The 26,097-nt window shown below is 44.5% G+C and overlaps 1 protein-coding gene and 1 pseudogene across 2 annotated transcripts in view; both read right to left on the bottom strand.

Annotated features, from left to right (window-relative positions):
• Positions 1–26,097, bottom strand: part of BCR (BCR activator of RhoGEF and GTPase) — a 126,368-nt gene that overhangs the window by 98,241 nt on the left and 2,030 nt on the right. The window lies entirely within an intron of this gene.
• LOC144275910 (U6atac minor spliceosomal RNA) lies at positions 22,049–22,166 on the bottom strand (annotated as a pseudogene).

Here is a 26,097-nt window from a genome sequence, read left to right as displayed (position 1 = left end):
CAGTTAAGGTTGGAAATAAAGCACATTCAAAGTCTTGTCTGTTCATAACCCTTAAGGGACAAGGGAAATGAAAGCATCCTAGTCAACTGCAGTAACTCGCAGTGTCCATTAGCCAGTGATTGGCAAGAGGCAGACAACTGCAAGGCTGGAACAAGCTGGGAGCTCCATGGGCTGCCCATGCAGGCACATTTATGCTGGATGCCAAGAGCTCAGTCTTGCAAGGCAGCCAGCCAATATCGTAATGGTATGAGCAACGTGTTTACATACCACAGAAAAGGTGGGACAGGACATGTGGCAAATTAAAAGGCAGGAAAAGGGAGCAATGGCTGATGGGAAAAGGAACATGCACACAACCATCTCAATCGCTCGCAGCTGTAATTAATAGAATATATTATAAGGCAGCAGTAGCAACTCCCTAGTTAGGGTGACAGTGCAACGTGCACATAACACAGGACCAAACTCCCTTTGTTTCACATTTTAAGGATTATACTTAGCCTTCAAACCTGGCACAATAATTCTTTGGAAGACAATGGAATAACCCAGATAATGTGTCTAGATAACATTTACTAACTTCTGCAGAGGAAACATGCTCCTTCTGGAAATGTTGCCCCGATTTCCCCCAAACTTCTTTGGATTCCTCTAACAAAACCACCACTATCCCCCAAATTCCCAGTTTCTCTCTCTCACACGTGCACAGACCCCCACCAACCCCCTTTCTGAAATCTAAGCTTCTTTTGAAATGTTAAAAATTAAGCACAGAGTTCCTCGTTCTGGATAGCATAAATCAGCAGGGTTAAGATTAGCAGCCAGAACTGCTCAGATCAGCCTACTACTTCTGTTTTATAGCACTGTCAGACAGACTTACCAGCTGTTCTCTGCACATACCCCTGGCAAGCCATGGAGGCAGTCTGGGCAGCAGAGCTTATGGGGATGGGCTCTAGAAGTGGGGTGGAGTGGGATGGTGCAAACACAGATGAGAAGCGCAGCTCTGAAGAGCACAGGAGTGGAAGCAGGGTTATGGGGAGGCGGGACCATGGGAGACATCGGCCATGCGGCACCCTATATGCTGAGGCATATAATACATAACTCTGATAGCTATCAGCACTTATTAAAAAAAAGGAAATTCCTTCATGAGTAACTACACTAAATTTGATTTATGATTGCTATAGACTCATAGCTGTCCAACCCCTGGCATAAGAAGTAAGGAAATAAATAAATAAAGTAATTCAACACCCCATCTACACTCTTCTCATCAGTTTCCCATCCCAAATCTCAACTGCTTCCCTTCCATCACCCGCGGCCCATGTATCCATTGAATAGTCTGAACTCAGACTACTAATATAATACACCAACATATCCACATTTCAATCCTGCAATTGCTACATAAAAATCAATACCAACCTCAGAATGATCTAGAACATAGATCACTCATTCCTAAAACATTCCCTAACTGTTCAAGAAAAACATCTCTCAGCCATTATAGCTTGCTTCCCCATACCGTTACAAGAGCCACATACACAGTTAGATACAATGCAATTTATGACAGCCACACCAATCCTAGATTAATCATCAGAACACCGGAACATACAGCCAGTGAATGTGGCTGGAGTTCAGGGGTACTCACTGGCATTCCAGACAAAGGTGGAGATGCATGGTCAAATACACTCAACATTGTCCGCAGAGGATGATAATATTTGAATAGGTTTTATCTTTCCCATAATAATAATAATACCTAGCTCTTTTATAGAGCTTTTTATCAGTAGATCTCAGAGAGCTTTACCAAGGAGGTCAGTACCATTATCCCATTTCACAGATGGTGAATGGAGGCACAGCGAGATTAAGTGACTTGCCAACATCACCAAGCTGGCCAGTGTCAGAGCTGGAAATAGAACCCACATCTCTGGAGTCCTAGTTCAGTGCTCTATCCATCATACCACACTGCCTAGTTTCCCTTCTTGTGCCGCACCATCCCTTTCTTGAGAAGTCAAGGCAGGTTCTAAAGTTTCCCTCCTCATGTACTTGAGTAGAGCAGGTCTCAGTTCAACTGGAAACCCATCCTTCCACCTGCGCCTAGTAATGTGATGAGAAGGAATGCTATAGGGAGGAGACAGCATTGTGGAGCAGTGAATAAGGTGCTTTTAAAACATGTGTCCCCAGCAGGAGTCTTCACTGCTCTAACACCCAATTCTTCAGGTCACTCTATGTCTGTGTGATATAGGAGGAGCATCCTCCAGGCTGGCATTGTAAGGAAGTTGGGAGGGAGGATGGAGAAGCACAGATATTGCAGAGTATCAGGGGGGAGCCGTGTTAGTCTGTATCCACAAAAACAACAAGGAGTCCGGTGGCACCTTAAAGACTAACAGATTTATTTGAGCATAAACTTTTGTGGGTAGAAACCTCACTTCTTCAGATGCATGGAGTGAAAGTTACAGATGCAGACATAAATATACTGACACATGAAGAGAAGGGAGTTACCTCACAAGGGGAGAAACAGTGTTGACAGGGCCAATTCGATCAGGGTGGATATAGTCCACTCCCAACAATAGATGAGGAGGTGTCAATTCCAGGAGAGGCAAAGCAGCTTCTGTAATGAGCCAGCCACTCCCAGTCCCTATTCAAGCCCAACTTAATGGTGTTAAATTTGCAAATGAATTTTAGTTCTGCTGTTTCTCTTTGAAATCTGTTTCTGAAGTTTTTTTGTTCAAGTATAGCTACTTTCAAATCTGTTATAGAATGTCCAGGAAGATTGAAGTGTTCTCCCACTGGCTTTTGTGTGTTACCATTCCTGATGTCCGATTTGTGTCCATTTATTTTTACACAGGGACTGTCCGGTTTGGCCAACATACATGGCAGAGAGGCATTGCTGGCACATGATGGCATATATCACATTAGTAGACATGTAGGTGAATGAGCCTCTGATGGTGTGGCTGATGTGGTTGGGTGCTCTGATGGTGTCACTAGAGTAGATATGGGGACAGAGTAGGCAACAAGGTTTGCTACAGGGATTGGTTCCTGGGTTAGTGTTTCTGTGGTGTGGTGCGTAGTTGCTGGTGAGTATTTGCTTCAGGTTGGGGGGCTGTCTGTAAGCGAGGACTGGCCTGTGTCCCAAGGTCCGTGAGAGTGAGGGATTGTTTTCCAGGATAGGTTGTAGATTGTTGATAATGTGCTTGAGATATTGCAGAGTTCCATCAGCAACACAGTAGGGCTTCAGTGAACTCACATTATTTTACAAAAAGAAAAGGAGTACTCGTGGCACCTTAGAGACTAACCAATTTATTTGAGCATAAGCTTTAGTGAGCTACAGCTCACTTCATCGGATGCATACTGTGGAAACTGCAGAAGACACAGAGACCATGAAACAATACCTCCTCCCATCCTACTCTCCATACTCTCACTTTGGATAAGCTATTACCAGCAGGAGAGTGAGTTTGGGGGGGGGGGGGGCGGAGGGTGAGAAAACCTGGATTTGTGCTGGAAATGGCCCAACTTGATTATCATACAATGTGTATGATAATCAAGTTGGGCCATTTCCAGCACAAATCCAGGTTTTCTCACCCTCCGCCCCCCCCCCCCCCCACACACACACAAACTCACTCTCCTGCTGGTAATAGCTTATCCAAAGTGACCACTCTCCCTACAATGTGCATGATAATCAAGGTGGGCCATTTCCAGCACAAATCCAGGTTTTCTCACCCCCCCACCCCCATACACACACAAACTCACTCTCCTGCTGGTAACAGCCCATCCAAAGCAACCACTCTCCTTACAATGTGTATGATAATCAAGGTGGGCCATTTCCAGCATAAATCCAAGTTTAACCAGAACGTCTGGTGGGGGGGGTAGGAAAAAACAAGGGGAAATAGGCTACCTTGCATAATGACTTAGCCACTCCCCGTCTCTATTCAAGCCTAAATTAATAGTATCCAATTTGCAAATGAATTCCAATTCAACAGTTTCTCGCTGGAGTCTGGATTTGAAGTTTTTTTGTTGTAAGATAGCGACCTTCATGTCTGTAATTGCGTGACCAGAGAGATTGAAGTGTTCTCCTACTGGTTTATGAATGTTATAATTCTTGACATCTGATTTGTGTCCATTTATTCTTTTACGTAGAGACTGTCCAGTTTGACCAATGTACATGGCAGAGGGGCATTGCTGGCACATGATGGCAGATATCATATTGGTGGATGTGCAGGTGAACGAGCCTCTGATAGTGTGGCTGATGTTATTAGGCCCTGTGATGGTGTCCCCTGAATAGATATGTGGGCACAATTGGCAACGGGCTTTGTTGCAAGAATAGGTTCCTGGGTTAGTGGTTCTGTTGTGTGGTATGTGGTTGTTGGTGAGTATTTGCTTCAGGTTGGGGGGCTGTTTGTAGGCAAGGACTGGCCTGTCTCCCAAGATTTGTGAGAGTGTTGGGTCATCCTTCAGGATACGTTGTAGATCCTTAATAATGCGTTGGAGGGGTTTTAGTTGGGGGCTGAAGGTGACGGCTAGTGGCGTTCTGTTATTTTCTTTGTTAGGCCTGTCCTGTAGTAGGTGACTTCTGGGAACTCTTCTGGCTCTATTAACTATAAGCTAATAAGCTATAAGCTATTACCAGCAGGAAAGTAGGGTGGGAGGAGGTATTGTTTCATGGTCTCTGTGTATATAATGTCTTCTGCAGTTTCCACAGTATGCATCCGATGAAGTGAGCTGTAGCTCACTAAAGCTTATGCTCAGATAAATTGGTTAGTCTCTAAGGTGCCACAAGTACTCCTTTCCTTTTTGCGAATATAGACTAACACAGCTGTTACTCTGAAACCTCACATTATTTTAGTTAGTTATTTCCATTTTTCAACCTAATTTGCCTCCCTTCTCACACTGCAATCTTCCCCTTATGGAGGATGAGGTAGAACCAACCAGTTCTGGAAGGGAGGCAAGAGAAGTTAGAGGCAAATATAACCAGCCCCAATAAAAGGCAGGGGGAAAACACAGGGCAGGCCTGACCAGAACCTGTTTTGATCCATGGCATCTGGCAGACAGAGGCTTAGGGACAACTAGAGCATGGGATTGCATCCCTTACCATTTTGGCAAAAATCCACTGATGGACCTATCCTCCATGAACTTATCTATTGTTTTTAAATCCAGTTATAGTTTTGGCCTTCACATCATCCCTGGGCAATTCGTTCCACAGGTTGCCTGTGCGTTTTGTGAAGAAGTACTTCCTTTTGTCTGTTTTAAACCTGCATTAATTTCCTTGGATGGCCCCTGGTTCTTGTGTTATGTGAAGAGGTAAAAAACACTTCCCTATTCACTTTCTCCACACCATTCATGCTTTTATAGGCCTCTGTCAGATTCCCCCCCTTAGCCATCTCTTTTCCAAGATGAGTAGTCCTAGTCTTTTTAATCTCTCCTCATATGGAAGCTGTTCCATACCCTTAATCATTTTTGCTGCCTTTCTCTGTACCTTTTCCAAGTCTCATATATCTTTTTTGGGATTGGGCAACCAGAATTGCATGCATCTGAGCGTACCATGGATTTATATAGTGTCATTACGATGTTGTCTGTCTTATTACCTATCCCTTTCCTAATCGTTCCTAACATTATTAGCTTTTTTGACTGCTGCTGCACATTGGGCGGATGTTTTCAGAGAGCTATCAACAATGACTCCAAGTTCTCTTTCTTGAATGGTAATGTCTAATTTAGACCCCGTCATTTTGTAAGTATAGTTTGGATTATGTTTTCCACTGTGCATTACTTTGCATTTATCAACATTGAATTTCATCTGCCTTTGTGTTGCCCAGTCACACTATTCACGGAGATTTCTTTGTAACTTTTTGCAGTCAGCTTTGGACTTACAAAATTACTCAAGATAGCTATCACTTGCAAATGTCGTCACCTCACTGTTTACCCCCTTTTCCAGATCATTTATGTCCTATCCCACACCTCTAAAGTTCAAATCACTCTTAAAGTCTGTGGTTAGCAGTGGCCCCACACCAAGGAATGTGATTTCCACCATAAGACACTTCCACCATGGAGAGACCCCACAGAGAACAAAGGATGCTGCACTAGCCCTATGGAGAACATAGGTGGTGCCTTATGCTAAGTCACCACCTCCATACAAGCAGGCCCATAATTAAAGGACCAGCCTGCTTTTATGATCTCTCCCTTCCCTTTCCCAATAGATTATTTTTGAGGGATTATGTTTCCTGTTTTCACTGCTCTGCCTCCTCCATTTGTCAGTCATCATCACAGTCATTAAAGCAGGAGGGAAGCACAGGGACAGCCTGATACCACACAAACCTTTACGGCTCAGCAAATGAGGGATTAAATGTTTTCTCATCTCTGCCTCAAGCTTCCTGCACCCTATTACACACACACTCCCGAAGCAGGCTCTCTGTAAGCAAAGCTTCTCCTCCAGCACATATCCTGGCTCTGACCTCCCCTGAAGACCAGGGATTTCTGAATGGAGCAAACAAGCAGTCCATTCATCTTGGCTGCTGACAGCCGCATACGCTCCACAGCTAGTTCATCCTGGGACAAAATGAACAACTGTTCGGATAGCCCTCTGAGCACCTCTCGCAGCTGGGATGCCACTGGGCCCGTTAGGTCAGATGGAGGGGGCAAGGGCAAGACACCCTCTTCAGAACACCTTCTAGTCAGCAGCTTTGTGAAGAGTGTGGGCCCAGTTCTGCCCCCTCTCTCACACGCTGCTAAGAGTCAGGAGTAACGCCACTGAAATTAATGGAGTTGCTGATGTGAGCAGGAGGAGAATCAGGCGCTATGTTTATAATGTATTTCCAGGCACTAAGCTGGCAGCAGACTCAAGGAGCCTAGCCACAGGCCACCTCTTTAATAAGTCTATGTCTTTCTCCACAGCAATCTCACAAACCTGCACAGGCAAGTGGGTGGTTTTGCTTCTTGCCAAGTGTTGTATTCCCTCGTTTGATCGACTCTTCCACAATGTGGACTCGGGTGTGGCGGCCCACAGGGACGGCTGTCTGGGAACAAGTGAAGGGCAACCTTATTACAGCCATCATGGTGCAGTGGCTCTTCCTCGCAGAATTCAATCTTTTGTACAGCAAAGTTCCTAAGAGCATCACTATCTTGTACCATCTCAAAGCATGAACTATGCAGATTCTAACACCATACCAGCAGCATCTCCAGCATGCTGTGGAACAGGGGGTGAAGGTCAGCTAAAAAAAAATCAGTTTTAGGGACAGTGAGTGAGCTCAGGGACAGAGAGACCCAGAAAATGAGCAGAATTTAATTGTTTTTATTAGCCAGAGGGATAAGAGTCACACAGATGGGCCTTGAAAAAGGGATCTGAAAGGAATGAGGTGGTAAGTTAGGCACAGAGTGGGGGTCAGCATAGGAGAAGAGACAGGGCCAGGAAGAAAGATGTTCGGGATTTGGAGAGGGTGTAGGGCGGAAGCAGGAGAATTGGAAGTGAGGAGATTGAATGGCAAGGAGAGCAAGTAAGCGTATCAAGATTTTGAATAGCAGGAGGGGGATTTGGTATGGAGTCTAATGACTGGGGCCAGTGTAGAAGTGGATGCGTTTCCATTTCCAGGGATAGTGCAGCAGTAGGTTTAGTCTTAGGGAACCTCAAAACAAGTGAATTGCAGCAGTCCAGAGGAGAGGAGATGGAGGTATGGCTAAGAGACAGGTACTGTTTGCCATGGCAGAGGTTAGAGCAGAGGTTCTCAAACTTTTGTACTGGTGACCCCTTTCACATAGCAAGCCTCTGAGTGCGATCCCCCCCCCTTATAAATTAAAAACACTTTTTTAATATATTCAAACACCATTATAAATGCTGGAGGCAAAGTGGGATTTGGGGTGGAGGTGGACAGCTCGCAATCCCCCATGTAATAACCTCCTGACCCCCAGTTTGAGAACCCCTGGGTTAGAGGTAAGGTGCACAATGAAGTGTCAGAGTGCTCGGCAGAGGTGGGGGAGGAGAGGTGCTGATGCTGAAGGTGGAAGCAATTTCTCCATGGCCAATATCAGCCTGTTCCTTGTGTAGGTAGCATTAGAAAGTGACTGGGTGTCACCAGTGCCTTTGCCAAGAATGGCTGCATCACCTAGCACACGAAGGGGAGTCCTACACAATTGGTGTTTTCAGCCCAGGAGAGGCACCACAGTGATTAGTGTCAGTCTGTGGTTCTCAAGGTTTCCTAGTGGTCAGGATGCCCATGTGGGAGAGAGCAAGTGACAGACTGTAGGGTCACTCAGGTCAAAGCGAGAAGAGAACTGGATGTACCCTTATTAGATTTTAAATTCTGCAGAGGGGGAACAGTCTTCTTGTTCTGTTCTGTGTTTGTACAGCACTTAGCACAATGGGGCCCTGGTCCAGGACTGGGACTTTTAGATGCTGCTGCAATAAATTATGATACTCAGCCAAGGTGGAAGAGATGGGTTGGTCTGAGAACCACCCCATTTGTTCTCACAGTACAGTTGCACTCCCTGGCTGACTGAACATGCCATGCCATGACCTCATTGATCACGTAAGAATGAACATTAACAAGGCCTAATTGGGGACTTTCTAAATTTCAGGGGAGTTTTGGCAGGGAGAATCCTGACAAGTTAACTCAGGCTTAAATGCAACTGACCTTTGCTGTAAATGCACCTTCTTAAGCACCAAGAACAACAGGCAAGTCTGCGTTTGGAGAAATGTAAATAAGAAGAGCCGGTTAATCTGGAAGTCAATCCTGTAGCACAGGAAAACTGGAATGTGTTTAATTCCGGTCTCCTTCATTCTGTTCCCCACTCTCTAAAATGTAAATAATGCCTGCCTCATAGGAAGGCTGTGAAGCTTAATTAATTAGCCTTTCTAAGGCATGTATAGGTCCTGGCAAGTGTTGTTAGTGCTACCTGTTCTTATTTTGTGACAGGGAAGACTCCCTCCCTTCCCCCCCAAAATCAATTTTATATACTGTCTTCTTCCTTTCCTGTGTGGAAAAGCTCCTTCTCAGACTGACTTGTTTTTTCCTCCCTCACACATGCATTACATCAACATAGGATGATTTTATTTGCCCTTTTAAAGCCAATAAAAAAATGTAAAGTTCTGTAACATCAACTGTAGATAAAAATCCTTCATCTAGCTCATAAGGGGTCAGCAAAACCTTCCCACAAATCCCACACAGCTCAGCGTGTTCACAGTTCTTCAACCAAAGTTTTAAAAAGGAGAGTGCTATGCTTCCCTAGAAACACAGCCCTTCCGTGGAACTACAACTTGCAAAAGACTCGCCCACCCAGTTCCTCTTATCAGGAACCTGCTACATTCCAAAGTGCTTTGCTCAAGGTTGTACTGTTCCTTCCCAGTCAACTTGCTGACTAGTTCCTTGCCAGCTCTAGCATTTTGCAGGATACACTTGTTTGCAAGAGCTCAAAAAGTGTGACATTACAACAGGTCTGCATCACACGTTGATGGTAAGGGCCAGGGTCCTGTTTACCTCTGTCAGCAGGAAAGGAGGTGTATTTTTAAAACCAATTAATTTGTTAATATCTGACATGTCTCTTGATTCAGTCCTTTGATTCCAAAACAAAATAGGGTATATACATAAGTAAAGCACCACTGACATGCAGCCACCTCCGGAGTGAGCAACCAGAGCTTGCCGCTCCCTCATGTTGTGCCTTCACAACACACAGCACAAGGACGAACCCACATTCTTATGAAAAAAGACACAGCATTTTTAAAGTCCTAGCAGAGCAACCAGGACCTCAAAGTCTGACCTGAAAGCCGCACACGCAGCCAACAGCATGGTATTCATGGTAAACAGCTCACTACTCCCTGCATCTACCTCTAAATAATGATGAGCCCTCCCCTTCTGCCCCTGCCCTGAGCACAGCACAGCAGTTCCTGGGTTCACACATTATGTGTGTGCTGAGACATGACCTGAGAGGACCTGACAGCAGCAGATTCCACTTGGATTCATCTTCTAGGAAATTCTAAATGAAGCAAAATCCACTTAAGCACCTGATACAGAATAAAAATAAACCTGTTAAAAGGATCATTCTGCATACATGTTTTTTTTCTACAACAGCTGTATTTGTTGCAAAAGCCCTTTAAGAGAATACCAGATAAGGGAATGAGCCTGTGGCAGACAGCCCCAGGCAACAGCATATGGGAAACAGGATTCTCAAGCCCAGCATAAGTAGAAACAAGCTATGTAAAAAGGGAAGGGAAAAAAAGTGCCCCATCTTTATGTTAGAACTGCCTCCAATATTAATCCTATTTCAGGAATGGAGGAGGGTTCTGGGCACAATGAGTCAACAGGATGGGGCATTGTTTTCCATGTTGGCAGACCAGGCAGGGAACACAAAGAGCAGAGGACCAGGGGTGGCAGGTTTATAGAAATGTTGGTGGTGCCCAGAACCCGCCCCCGCACCTGCCTAAGGCTCTGGGAGGGAGTTTGGGTATGGGGGAGGAGGTCTCGGGTGCAGGTCCTGGACTGGGGCTGGGGATTAGGGTGCAGGAGGGGTTCAGGGTGCAGGCTCTGGGAGGGCGTTTGTGTGGGGGAGGGGTGCAGGCTCTGGGATGAAGTTTGGGTGCAGGCTCCAGGCTGGGGCAAGGGGTGGGGGTACAGGCTCTGGAAGAGAATGCAGAGGGCTGGGGTGCAGGCTCTGGGAGGGAGTTTGGGGACAGGCTCCGGGCTGGGAGAGGTGGGCAGGAGGGGGTGAGGGGTGCAGGCTCTGGGATGGAGTTTGGGGATAGGAGGGGGTACAGGGATGAGGGCTGTGGGACTGGGGCAGAGGGTTATGGTGCGGGGGGGGGAGGAATCTGTCTGTCTGGCTCTGTCTGGGGCTGGGGATGAGGGGTTTGGGGCATTGGAGAGGCTCAGGGCTCAGGCGGAAGGGCAGCCTGCCCTGGCCCAGTGACGGGGGGCACTAGGACCCTGCGGCAGCAGTTGATGCTGGAAGCCAGCAGAGCAGAGTCAGCCTGAGCTGCAGGCTCCGGGGCAGCAAGTGGGGGCAGCAAGCGAGGGCAGGGGAGAGACCCGGTCCCAGACATTGGTGGAGCCAGGCCCCCGGGCCCTGAATATTGGTGGAGCCCAGGCATCATGAGCCCATGTAACTCGCCGCCCCTGCAGAGGACATATTAAAAGCCAAGAACCCAGCACCTGGCTACTATTACATTAGGCATATAGCAAGACAAAGCAGAACAGATCACAAATATCTGTGTCCTCAGGGTCCACAGAATGGAACTGTTTATCTTGACAGAGTCATGGAAACGACCTGAGTGAGGCAGACAGAGGTAGACTGAAAGCAGAGATGTTTTAAAGGGACAGGTAGAGCAACAGAAGGCTTTTAAAATTTCTTCACAATTACTTTTGCTGAACATCTGTGGTTCCCCTCCTCACTTTAAAACCAGTATATCAGACGAGCGATGCTGCTGCTAAGGATTATTTGCATTTTTGGGTCAGGAGGGTAAAATTCTGTCTTTCCCAAAAAAACAACGAAGGAGGGTCTGGCAATGGTCTCGGCATGAAAATGCTCAACTAAGGAAACTGTCCATGTACTGTGCAGCTATGGAGGACAGAATGCTGCAGCCGAGTGCTTATTACAGCAATTACATCAAATGATAAAAATAAAGCAAGTCCTACTCCTCACCACCCTCCCCTCTTCTAGACACACAGACACAGAGTATAAGTTAGCCAAGAAGACCTACCTAATCAGATTTTCCAAGGTGATCCAGTCTCCTCGTAAGGTGGTGCTGATCTAGCATCCACCCCAAGCTCTCCTTCCAGATGGTTTATTGACCCAAGCAGTTTTCAAGCAGGAGCCAGAGGTCTTTCTATTCTTGGAAGAGAGGGATAATTGCATCCTCTGTCCCAGCCTCTGTTGGACACAGACACCCAACACAATATTGCTGATGTAATAAAAAAAAAATTATAAAAATACTTCAATGGGTAGCTGAGAAAGAAGAGTCCATCACATGGGTTTGGGAATACCACCTGGTCTGTCTTTTAATGATGCTCTGAGCTGACTCAGAAACTTGTTTTTCCCTTGAAGGTTGTAACTGATACTAGACAAAATGATACATAGGTGGATTCTATTTAATCATCTATAAAACCTGAACAACTAGTGACATACATTTCCACCCCTTACACCTGCAATCAAGCCATTATAAGCAGGGGTCTGACTGCAGAAAGGATACTCTGTTCCAAATTTCACCCCAAATCTCCTCCACAGAAATTGGATGATCAGCCATGAAATTGTTTACAAAGTTTTACATATATATAATATATATATATGTGAATATGAGAGAGAGTCATCATTATGGAAAGTCAACACCCCCGCTATTAGCACACCCAGTAGCACCTAATGGTCCCATATTGGGCTCACTGATGCTGGGACCTGTACAAACATGTAATCAAAGAAAGTCCCTGCCTCAAAGACTGTACAGTCTAAACGAAATAAGAGAGACAAAGGGTGGGAGGGAAAGAGATGCAACATCCGAGCAGAACAACTAGAGGGATGGGTAGCAAATGCCATGTGAGTTTTGCATTTTTGTTTTTAATTATTTAGTGGGGGGGACACATTGAGGGGAAGAAGGTACAGGGGATCAATTAATAAGCACGTGGATTTAGGAATAGATAGCAGAGGGAAGGAGAGACAAGAAGAAAATGGAAAGCAGAAGGAATGAGGCTGCAGCAGAGAGACTGTGAAGGGAGCTGGTGCTAACAGAGATGAGGCACAGTTCATACCTTTCAGAGCTATTATTTCTCCGCAGAAGCAGTTCTGCAATTATTTGTGACAGTTTTCTTTGCTATAGAAGAGCTAGAAACAAAGGCCCAACCTACACAATTGTAACCCTGGCAGGAACCCCAGTGGAACAGGCCTTAAGTTTATTTTGTTTAAAACACAAAAAACTAAAGCTTCCATTCTACAGAAACTAACTACCAGAGATGAGTGCCAATATGGCTTTCTATCACAGACTAGAGCTACCCATCCCCTGTCTGCAACAGCTATTAGAATCACCAAAAGCCAGGGATCATCATTTTTGACAATTTTTTTATGTCAAAACGATGAGAGGGCTTTGTAATTTATTTGTAATCACATAGCTGTAGACAAGCTTTTCCACTGGAAGGCAGTGTGACCCACAGAAAGTGCACTATACTACAGTTCAGGAGACCAAGGTTTTATTCCCAGTTCTCCTACTCGGCTGTGGGTTGACCCTGAGCAGGTTTCTGGGCCTCAGCTTACCCATCTGTAAAATGGAGATAACGATACTGACCTACCGATCTCTAAAGCACTTTGGGATGAAAAGCACTACACACAAGCTAGAAATTATTTTAGAAGAGATTCCTTCAAGGTTGGAGGTAACAAAATTTGACCTAATTTTTTCCTTGTATGTTTCCATAGTCTGTGCAACTATGTCTATTTCCCTACCCCATCCAATGTAAAAGAACAAAGAACAAAAGGAGATAGCTCATATGCTCTTTTTAAAAAAAGTAATCTATGATTAACCCTATATAAGAGGAGAAAACAAATTCAGTAAGGAAACAGATTTTAATGCCAACCTAGCTCTGGGTTATTATAATAATAGCAAACTAAAATACTTTGAAATGGTTTAAAAATGAGCAACTTTAAAAGGTGTAACACTGTACATCTGCACAGTGAACAGTATGAAACACGAACACATGGAAATCGAACAAACTTCTGAAGTTCCCACCCTGGTCTTGACTGCTTTGTTTTGTAGTAGTTGTTTTTTGCTCACTCTCAAAGCATATATGGAGCTTGTTTACACAGCAGATAATAAAGCAAAGTGACACGAAGTGGGAAAACCCAGACCATAATAGGTAATAAAGCTGGAGATGGGGACTAAAACTTGAGTTACTTCGGTCCTATCTGCAGTATAAATTTTACTGTGTTTAAACATCACACTTAACAACAGCAGCACACTAGCCACGTTATAACATGGATTAGTTTTGCCTGAGTGGCTGAGATGAGATGATCCCATGTTATTTAAAGGTCAGGGCTCAAACATGTAGGGGTTGGCTGGTCAAGGGCAGAGTGAGGGCATTAGTTTAACATGCTTATAACACAGTCAGTCTCATCAAAACAAATTAAGACCAAACAATGTTAGAACATGTCTAGAGCATGTTGCCTAAACACCATCCAGCTTACAGGTTAGATGGTGTCTTGTTTTATTCTTAGACAATATAGTTTAATTCAAAATACAGAAACATAGCTCTCCTTATATAAGTAAAGTGTACTTTAAAACTTTTTTAATCTATTAAAAGTTCAAATGATATCTCAAGATTAAGCCAATTAGAGAAGCATGTTGAAAGAGTTGTATGAACAACTCTGTATGTTTGTAAGCACATTGACTTTTTTTTGTCAGCCTCAAGATATTTGTCAGTAGAGATGTATGCTGACAAGTGTTAGTAAGTGTTAGCAAAAAATGCTTTCCAAACTGGGTTGGCGTTTCCATAGTACCCAGAGCAAATGCACGTGAGCACTCAGCACAGTTCTCAGACAGGCAGAGAAACATTACATCAAGAAAGTGTTTGAAACTGCCTGCCTAGCAGGGCTCAGATACCTGTCTATGCTACTACTTCCAACATAGTGGCTGTAACATGGCTTTTGAAATTGGGTGATACGGATGCAAACCAGGCTCTCCACTTTTAAACCATTTACAAACAAGTAGAATGAACACCGTTGTTGGTTTTTGAGGGGGTGGGGTGCTGTTTGTTAGAAAGGCTTAGGAGTTAAACATCAAGCCCAAACACACAGGCTTAGGAGTTAAACATCAAGCCCAGCATCTCACTTTGCAACCTCAGGCAGGTATACAGAAACTCCTAGTTATCGCTCTGAGGCTGAGCCAAAGCTGACTGAAGTCACTGCGGGATCCTTCCCAGCCCGTAGTGAACAGATGTTTAGTACATGCCCCTGCCCTTCAAAAGGGACTCAGTTGGGGTGACCATCAGCATGTGTAAATGTGTTAACTAACAAAAATAATAATACCTGCAAACATAAGAACAATCCCTACTGTTTTCTCCAATTGTTCCTGTACAGCAGAGGCTTCACTGGGTTACCCTCATCCATACTGGGACCCTTCTGGAAACTCCACCCCATCTAGTCATGATTTAGTCAAGAATCTCATCCCATTTAGCAAGATGGGAAGGCTGTGGTGGTTGCGAATCCCCGACTCCTGTTCATGACCCGCAGGTTGAGAACACACATCAAATATAAACCTCCTTTCCAAGGCCACCCTTCAATAGCCCACACCTGGTCCAGATGCATTTTAAGAGGCTTCCTTATACTTGACCCATAGAATCAATCCTGCCTGGCCTCATAAGGACGGATCCACGCAGCTGTTTCTTCTAAATGTGCCTTATTTTGGGGGGCACTGGGAGGCTCTCTTGGACTTTAGCACAGGAATCAGCTTTCCAAACTGTCTTTCTAGTGCAACCTCAGGCATCCCTGTGAAATTCCCCACTGCAGCTCAGAATTCATGAGGATTGGAACACATTCAAAGGGAGTATCTGAGCATAGATACGAGGATACTAACCCTGTGGATCTAAGGTGCTGTCTGCATTTACACTCTAACCAAGTCAGAAGACCTATTTACAAAACAGCTAGCCCATAACCCAGTTAACACTATGGTTTGAAGTTGTAGCATAGACAGGTTCAGTAACTGCATTAAGACTTGGACTGTCCAGTGCATTAGCCTGGGTGTGGAGACAAGGTTAGTGCCCATCTACACTACAACTTTTAACCACATTTCAGAGTAGCAGCCATGTTAGTCTGTATCCGCAAAAAGAAAAGAAGGACTTGTGGTTGTTAGTCTCTAAAGGTGCCACAAGTCCTCCTTTTCTTTTAACCACATTGTGACCAGGTCAGGAGACAACTAGGTTGTAACCTGTCCTCCGGACACTTTTATAGTTACAGAGTAGATAAAGCCTTATGTAATATTGTTGGAAAATATATACCTGCTGGAGGATTATTTTAGAAGCCTGAATCATCAATGTCTGGACTTGACACTACCTACAGGTAACAGTAACCATTCACACTTGGATCACCTTACTGCAATCCAGCAGCTTTGTTAAATCTGCTTAATACAAAACACATCTGGGTGGGTTTTCACCCAGACAGCTTCAGGTTTCTGAAAAGGTTCAATGGTAAGCAATACTGAGCACGTGGCTAAGCGTTCTGAGTTTTATTGCATGTATGGGCCATCAAGTCACTAAGGTAAACATATTCGACTAAATGTGGAGGCTGAGAATAAATTCAGATTTGAGGGGGTCAGAGTGGCAGGTTCGTGCATGGGATCTCCCTACAAAAAAATCACTGCAGTTTCCCAGCATATTCAGGGAGATGATGCGCCTATGTCACCTTGTTCTCGTGGGCCACAGTTTAGCTTCCTCCAGGCAACAGACAAACCAAAAACCTAGAACTGCGCTAAAAGCAGCTTCCCAGCATTAGGGAATTCTTATCCTTTCCCCTCTCCAGACACCACATAATGATTAGCTAGCAGCAAGGGATTCCACACTTGGAGAAACCTCCCTTTGGGAAGGAGGGAAGAGTGCAAGACACTGCTCTGGAACATGCCATAATCCAAAGTCATGAAGCAGCAGAGCTCCTAGATGTGCAAGGAACAGAACCCAGCTGCCATCCGAGTGTTAAATTAAGAAGAGCCCCATGTTAGGAAAAGATGAGCTTAAAATTCCACTTTCCTGCTCACCCTGGCAAGTCAAATCAGTGAGTGCGGCCAGCCTTGCAGCTCAGCGATCTCCCTGAAATTCAAAGGCAAAGCAGGAAGCAGAGCTCTGAGGTCCTAGATACACTTGTATGAGGAAGAGCAGAGCATTGCAGCATTATCAGTGCTTTACCCTGTGCACAGCAGAATATGCACTATAGGCAATGAAGTATAAACACTTTCCTTCTAACATGGTTAAGGGACATTCCATTGAGATCCCTCATGCATGGGTGTGGTGGAGGGGGTAGGAGGGAGCGAAATGGGAGATGACAGAGAGAGAGTCTCCAGCCCAGCACCCAGGATGGCAAAGTTGCATGGCCCCCTCCTCCTGTATCCAATTAGGAGGGAGCTCTGGGCTTCCCACTGAGGCAGTACCCTAGACTCCGCTAAGTATACCCTTCTCTCCTCCCCCTCCCACTATGCTTCGATACCGAGTTTGATTACTAGATTACGTGATCCATATTTTTTTGAGCCACAATGTTAATAGAATTCTTTTCTGCAACCCCCCCCCCCCCCCCCGACGAGCAGAAATCATCTCCTTTCTGCTCCGTGCCACACCATTCCCTTGCACACAAAAAAGCAAAGTAATTCACTCCACTGTTAGAAATCCTTTTGGGATAATTTTGCTTTGATCTCTCTAGTGAGAGCTCTCTGTTCCTGAGCAACATGTATGTCCCAGGGCTGAAGAATATATTTCCATCCTACTACAGCTTCAGTCGTAAACATAAGAAAGCTGTTGCTGTTTGTAAACATCTTGAGAGAAACAGAAAGGATAAAGATGCCAAATTTCGTCCGATTCTGATTGAGAGCAGAATTCACAGGCTGGCTCTTTACTACAAGACCAAGAGAGTACTCCCACCCAACTGGAAGTACAAGTCATCCACTGCCTCTGCTCTGGTGGCATAAGAGTTCACTCTTCTTTTTACTGAAAGAATAACTCAGAGATTTTACTTATCAGCTCTTAATAGCCTTAAAAGCAACACACTTCAATTGTGTCGCCCCATGCCCGTGGTCTCCACCCTTCCCATGACAGCAATCACCCTGAAGTCACGCAGACTGCACAACCCCTTCATAAAACACCTTTTAATCACTACTAAGTTTAAGCATCAAGCTTGCTAGCAGCCAGTTAGGCTCAGACTGGAGAGCTGCTATGATGATTAACAAGATGTTCTTTTACTGACTAACCCACAAATCCATACAAGTAACTAGTGCAACCAGCAGAAAATTCATCCAAATACCAAGATTCCCTGAAACAAGGACAATAACATGACACCGCAAGACTCCAAGGCATGAGAAAATGTTGACTTCCTCCCTGTTAAACTTCGGTCCAGGGATGATCTTAGGGGAACATGAAGCAAGTGGTCACAAAAGACATGAGAATGTGGGCAGGGAACTCCCAAGCCAAAGCTCACAACCTATCAGGATCTAAATGAGATATACAGTGTGTGTGTGTGTGTGTGTGTGTGTGTGTGTGTGTGTGTGTGTGTGTGTGTGTGTGTGTGTGTGTGTGTGTGTGTGTGTGTGTGTGTGTGTGTGTGTGTGTGTGTGTGTGTGTGTGTCAAAATGAAGGGTACCAAAAAATAGCATAGGAAGCCTCAGACAATGTGCAATAAATTTCCTTAGCATCTTATTTTTTGTAACTTTATATGTTCATATTTCAGCATTGTCTACTGTGAATAATTTGTAGGACCAAAACAGAAATATCAGATTGGTGGGATATGGATGTCATGTGGCTCTAAACTAAGAGGCAGTTGGAAGGTAACATACTCACAAACTTTTCCTTCTCTTGCCTTGTTCAGAGCATCATAATCTAGTCTCAGTTAGAGCATAGGAAGCTGACACCAGCCATGCTGATGAGTCATTATTACCTTCCTGGGTGAACGCACCGAAAAATATATAGTTCCTGCCGACTTTAGTCCAAACTGTAGCAGATACAGTTCGCTCCATGTTATTGGAAATGCATATTGTGCAAACAGACCAGTAATACTCAGTTTTCACTGTCTTGGGCGCATGTTTGAAGCCCAATGCTCAGGGAACTTAAGTGTATTTTCTTCAAAACAGATTACAAGGGGATGCTCCTGGCCCATTTTCACAGAGCGTGCGGCTGTCACTGTCCATACTTGAAAATGATTTGGGGACTGGATTTTGAACTGTTAAGGCCGTGTTCTAACAACAAGAGCCCTCTTTCGCTGCAGGCTCCCACAGGGCATTCTCACCCAGCTGACTCTCAGGCAGTGAAACTCAGAGTGTCTTCCTTGTCCTAAAAATGCTGTGCAGCAAATTACTGGTGCCATTACAATGGCTGTCACAACCCATCTCAGATGTAGCTGCATTTCAGAGCTAGGTGAGGCGGATCAGAATCCTGTTCTACGATATTAAGTCTTTTGGGGGTCAACAGCAGGCATAAGGTCCCAAGCCTGTGCAGTTCTTGTGTTCCCAGACACCACACACAGAGATAGAAATGCACTAAGTTTATAGAGTCCAAACACACGGGCTGTCCATTATTAAGATACGTCTGCAACCCACTATCCCATAGGTTTGGAATTACAGGATAAAAAATATTTGATCCACACAGTGCTGTATGCTACAGCTACTACTTTCCTACAAGCACAGTCCAATCTATAAGCACCTTGGGTCCTTGCCACACTACAATCTGGAGTGACATGCAGAGAAACACTGTTGATTTTGGTATAACACCATAAGAGGTTTCTTTCTTTGAAAGATGCAGTAGGGATTAGGATGCAAAAAAAAAAAGTGGCCACTAGAATAGCAGTTTATTTTGTAGGCTATGCTAGATTTGCTGGTAGCAAATACAGAGATCCCCATCAGAGACTGTTATACCAACATGTACCGTTCAAAAATATTAGCAGATATAAAAGTGAATGTGCAGCACTGATAAAGCTCATTCAGACAGTATGGCCACCATGGACTCACAGGTAACCATATGACCATGAGGCAATCCAGCCCCAGCGGCCACATTTACATTGGGTTTCCTCTCAGATAAAAGAGATTCTGATCTTGTTCCGTTGCCTAGCTAAATAGAGGGTTTGAGTTGTATAAGTTTGAAAGGGGGAGGGGAGTAAGGGGAGAGAAACTATTATTTTAGTAACTAGAACAGATATGCAAACCACATACAAATACTGTGACTGGAGCACCCCGCATCAGCTCTGTACAGATGACAGTTTTAGCGCTTAAAATACGCACACTGTAATTCAAAACAAATTTTAGGATGTTATGGATTACAAAACCCCGCCTCAGCATTTACAGAAGTTTTGATGTTCAAGGATTTATTTACAATGTACAACAATCCCAGCCCTCTGTAAATTACACAAATTTAAAAATCAGGGCAGAAAAATAATACACCTTACAATTGGTGCGCTGGCTAAAAACTGCTTCGTACCTCAAGAATTTGATTTCTGCTTTGAGAGGACTTCCTTCATACACTGCACACACCCAGCCAAGACACTCAGGAGTCTAGATATCAAAACGTGCAGTCAAACTCCCTCTCTCTCTGACAATGTTTGTGGTCCACTGGCTGAATCACGATATAGCACTAAAAACCTGTTTCTTTTCTCACGTGTACCAGCAAGAAACAGACGTAACTCCACTGAAGTCAATGAATTTTCAGCACAGTAAGAGCAGAATCAGGCCCTTATAGTTCTTTCATGCTTATCTGGGTGGGTGAAGCAAACTAAAAGGAGAAAGTCAAACAACCTGCTGCCCTGGTCTTGGTTTCTCTGGGGGAAAGGTGGCTTCACGAAAGCTGCGCCTCTGCTCCACAATCGGATAGGTTTTCCTGTGGTAACTGAAACAAAGCATTACTCCTCCGACGGCCAGCTTGCCAAGTCTTACCTCATTAACCTTTATGGACTGACCTCCAAAATTCCTTGAAGGCAAAGCACTGGCCCCTTTTGCCTTGGGCATTGTGACTGATTATCCCCAGTGGGCTGGGAAAAGGGACAGGACTCTGTTAGGCTTACAGTGCACCACAGTGCTCGACTCTGAAGTCAGAAGCATGTTACCGGGTCTCAAACTCACAAAGGCTTCTTTGCTGGCCTGTCTTTCAGCTGAGGTTCAAAACTGTAGCTTGGATAATTAATTAATGATAATTAAAGAGCCTACATTACTTCTTGCAAGAACTGGGAGCATTTAGTCAGCATGCTGGCCATCTTTCAACTTGGGCCTCCTTAAAAATTCCTGTCACTTCACTTGAGTAAGACATCTTTTGCCCCCAAATCTATCCATCTCCCCCATGCATGTCATCCACAAGCACAGCACATTCCAAAAGTAAAGACATTACCTCACCCCACCCCTCAACGTTGGCAAATTCTTATTATCTTTGCTTCCTGCCTTACGCCCGTGGGCGTAGTTTAGCTGGCATTGTTCTATAGCTGCCGTGACCTATACTCAAGCGGCTGCATTTCTGTGAATGGTAAGGTGCTCTCTGTAGGGAGCTGGTAAAAGTCTGAAAAGCAATCACTTTACATATTCACATAACTGCACATGAAATAAATGTTCTACTTCAGTCAAATGGCAGGAGGGAAATGCTGGCAGCACTAGCTTGAGCCATGGACAAGTGCACAGTGAATGGCCACTGCTATTCCGTGCAGAGGCAGGGTAGGCAAGTGACCCCCACCTCCCCCAGGTTTATTATTAGTCATCTCTCTCCTCTTTTCTCCACCAATGGGGAAGCTAGTCCTATTTCTGTTGCTTCTACATTATACACTATAGGAAGGCCCTCTGCTGTCATGGAGCAGGATGGTGACAACAGACACAACTACCATACTGGTTGGTTTGCAGCCTGCTTGTCCTTTGGGTATAGCCAGGCCCAACTGGAAACAAAACAAACCAGAGTACACAGCGAGCTGGAGAAAAAACGGTTTATCTGCATCTCCCTGTTCTGAATACTGTGCAGGGCCACAACTGAGAGTCTGCATCTACTTGCAGGAGAAAGAGGGTGCACAGGAAGGAGGAGAGGTCATGCTCAATCACATTAGCAGGGCCATCAGCAACGAGCTTCAGCTCTTTCGTCAGAGCTGGTGGGGGAAGAAGAGGGTGTTCCGCTCACGCACTCTGGGAAGGGGGGCAATATAATAAGCAGCTAAATAATGTCAAGAACAAACAATCAATCTCTGGAAAGCACTGAGGGGGCCATTTAGGACAGTGTATTGTCATTAGTGTGCCTAGAAAATCCGCTGCCTGGTACTGAAAAGGATTAAAGTGGGGGCTGGGTTATATCAGAGAAAGGCTTAAAAAAAAGAAAATAGCAAAATGAACTAGAGACAAATGTCAGAGACTAGATCCAAGCCTCATTCTTGACTGAGCGAGCCACTGACAGACCAACAGCCAGGAGCTACAGCCAACAGCCCTAGACTTAGATGCCACAAAGTAAGTGGCAATGCCTTAACCATATGCGTGTTGTAAAGGCCACTAGGATCTCTTCCATCCTTATCAAGGGGAGTACTAACCTTCTCTCCTTGAGAGAAGGGGCGAAATGCACTTTATGGAATTTCCTAGGTTTGAGGTTCCCAAGAGTAGAAGGAAAGTGCAGCAGATAAAATCCCATTTTAGCTGCTCATAGTAGAGTGCTGTTTCTAAACAGTGACAAAGGCACAGCATCTGCCTCACTGACAGTCACTGTTTACATTGCTGTGGAAGAGCAAAGCACTTTAGAAACAAAGCATCCTAAAATCCATGGGAGGTGGCTAAGCATCATTGCACCCAATTTAGCAGGGAAACTGAGGGATAACAAGGGCAAGAGACTGGCCTAAGATCACACAGCAGAGAAGTGACGTATGGTCAGGAAAAGAATTTAGGAAACATAGCTCCTGATCCCCTGTTGTAACCACCAGACAACACTCTCCCTCCACTGTCCTCTATATTGTACTTTGTCTGGGCTGCACACTGAAACGGTATCAGTAATGACCTTTAAACCAATACTGCTAATAGCCAGGGACTTACATGCTTGACTATCTAGCTAGGCATTTGTAACTGAAGAATCTAGGTCCCTGACTGGGCATACGCTTTACAAAGCTATTCCGTTCCAAAGGGACCTAAATTGAGTTTTGAGCCAAGCATTCTGTTTGCATGGATCCATTTCAGAGTACTTTTCTCCATCCATAGCCTGATTATATGCACTGCTCCAGGAAGAGGCACTCTGACTTTCTGTGCTAGTGGAGATACAAAAATAAGCATTATTAAACCCTGCCCATGAGCTGACCAGGGGTCTACAAACTTATTACCAATGGAGTAAAATGACATACAAATCCTATTCCCAAACTGAGCAACACTGGTTCCTGCTAACCTTCTGGGGTGCCATTGGCAGAACTCTGAGGAGAGCTTTGTTCAGCTCTCCCAGGTGGACAGAAGTCTCCACCGCCACAAGGGTATTCACAGGAAAGAGCTTTGTAGACAAATACTGTCTTTGTGGAGAATGTAAACTGCACTTAGGACCCAGGCAGGCTACCTACTAACCAGACTCTAGATGTGGGGTTTCTTGCTCTTCAGCATGAGGGCACAGATCATCTCATTCACAGAGCAAGCATCCGTCAGACTTCCACATCCTGCTGAGCTGGAAATATAAACACAAGCTACAATTTTGGTGTGATCAGTAGCTAAAAGAGAGGGAGACTATTTTAAAAACTGAACTGACCAAGGTCACAACGAGACCTCTCCATTTCATAGAGGTCCCTACATTACTTTTCCCCCTTAATTACGTGCAGGGAACACCATGGGGTTATTTGCAACAGCAGACAGAAAAAAAGAAATAAAATCCATTAGAAAATGTGTTATCATTCTCCATACAAATAATTGTGATAAATCTGAGAGCTTTTAAACTATGTTAAGACTTTTCCCCCTCCACTCGCATTACATGAAATAATTGTAAGTGTTGCATAATTCATCTGAGGATGCAAGATGTTGGATGAAAGTTGTTTATGAAATTTTACAAATAGTTATTAAAATGCCCACACTCACGGAGCAGCATCCCCCCTACAGCCATTCAGAAAGGAGCTGAGTCCCCGCTACCTGGGTCTGCTGTTAGAATTCTAGACACCTCTCATTTCTGGAAATCTAGGTTTAAAACTTGGCTTAACTCCCAAGTGAGAGCGTTTAGTGATCTCACCCTAGTCCCCATCCACATCATAGAACTAACACATGGTTTGGCATGACTGGCAGCCTCTGCGCGAGAGGCCTAGGACTGAAGCAGCAGGTGTTTGCTGGCTAGCATGAAGATACACTGGCAGACCCACAGAGGAAGTGTGCATAGCACACGTCTATATGCCTGGTTCAGTTCAGTGTTAGCATGAACCAAAGTCCTGAAAAAAGATTCACCCACAGAATGTAAAGCCAGGAAATATATGAAATCTGGATGCATGAAGGAGCCAAATACCATAGGACAAGTCCAACTTGACACTAATTACCATTAAGGCTGAACAGAACCTGTGGTGACCTAGACCTGCACATCCTGTTCAAACAGCTTCAGGGAAGATTGGCAGGACTAGTAGTGGCATGGCTCAAGCACAGATACAGTGCAGGCTGGCTGAAGCAAAGAGATAGTTTCACAACATGGAGTCTCTAAGGTGCCACAAGTACTCCTTTTCTTATAACATGTAGAGTGGAGGATAGTCCCTATCAGGCCATATATGGAACACCACATGATGCCTCTTACACCTTTGGTTTGTGTTTGTTTTATGAAGTCAGGACTCTGTCAGTTTGCTTAGGCTCAAATATACACCTTCCTAAGCATAAGAAAAAATCCCATTCAGCATGCCTGCAGAATGACTTATAATGGAAATGAACAGCAGTGAACAAGAAACGTAGTTGTCTTGTGGACATAGAATCCTTTTTTTTGCAGTAGAGTAGAAAGTAGCCACTACTTACCAGGTTTAGACAATTGTAAACAGCCACCCCTACAAAACCAGCTTATGTTATCCCCTAGGCTGGAGAAAGCAGGGAGGTAAAATATACCTGGTCATGTGCCTGCAGTTCTCTGGTCATAACCAGGAACAAATCATTGGGCTGCAAACCAGGAGTTGGTTTGGGGATCTCAGATGCCAGCAGGCTCTTTTGTTAACATACGTTCGCACATAATGTATTTCACTTATCCAGCAGTATTTAAAATAAAATCAGATCACTGCCTTTCAGGAAGCCCAATCTAGCAGGCAAAATCTGCCTTGGAGAACAAGCTTTATCCACCGTTGTTGTTTTCTCCCCATTGTTCCTTTCTGGAAAATTGCAACAGCTAGAAGGCTCCCCAGTCATCTAAAGCACATCAGTAAACAAAAAGAGCAGAGACAGATGGCTGCAGCTCAGTTTAAACCAGCATTGGATCCAACCTCCCTCTGCTTCTCATCTACATCCCATAAGAACACACAAGACCAAGGGAGAGCACAGAAGTCATGGAACAGACAGCGCATATGTATATATAATCTGATAAGGAAGGGGTTGCTGCAAGGACAAGGTGCCAAGGTTTGGAATGCTCAAGCAGCTTTCATTTATAGTAAACAGACATTTATACAGAACAGCCTTTCACTAACACAACAATGGAACTCCAATTTCATGGGGGTTGAAACTGTATCTGTGAAACCTTCCAGCCAAATGCTCACCCAAATACATGCCTCCAACAAGCAGCAGGGAGATCTCCTTCCATTTAAATCACTCACTCTGAGAACTAGAGCAACTTGAGACAATGAAAACATCCTTGATAGACCTCCCTCTTTGAACCTCTTCAAAGCTTTGAATCCACCACTACTACAGGAATTCAATCCTGTTTGCAGACATCTGAGTTAATCCCTTATTAAAATATTGACTTAAAAAGAGAGAGACGGAGATTAAGATTACATACAAACTCAGAGAATGATTGGACTCTGTTAAACCTATCTCAGGGATTTCTTCACTCCTGAAAAACACTTCATTTCTTTCCCTTTAAACGTTGGAAGGCTAAATGAGTCAAAGGAAGAGGTTAGCTGCTATTGCAATGCATAATGACAAGGAGTTCAAATGTCTACATAAAATCCAGCATATCCCTTTAAATCAAACAATGTAATTAACTGTTAATTTCTACTCATCCAGACCCAACTCTGAACATGGTCCCAGTGTTTCCTTATTTCATCAAATTCAGTCAGATGCAGCCCTGAATACATAAATGTAGGAATGGGTTCAAACATGCCCCTCCCTTCTCAAAACAATCCATTTCTGTTTTGGGTCTGCTAAAGCTAAACTAACCAATCTCCCATAAGGCATCATCTAGGGCTTCCTAACATCCCATGAACCTCACTCATTTAAAAACATAATAAAACACAGGGGAAGGGCTGGATTATCATTCCTTTAGCTTGTGTAATAATTAAAGGATGATACAGCAGACAGAATGATGTCTGAGGTCCCCAAATACCAATGGGCAGGAAAACAGA

Source organism: Eretmochelys imbricata, chromosome 15 (assembly GCF_965152235.1).
Source record: "Eretmochelys imbricata isolate rEreImb1 chromosome 15, rEreImb1.hap1, whole genome shotgun sequence".
Taxonomy (NCBI): Eukaryota; Metazoa; Chordata; order Testudines; family Cheloniidae; genus Eretmochelys; species Eretmochelys imbricata.
Note: the sequence above shows the minus strand (reverse complement) of the source record. Positions and strands in the feature narration are given on the sequence as shown.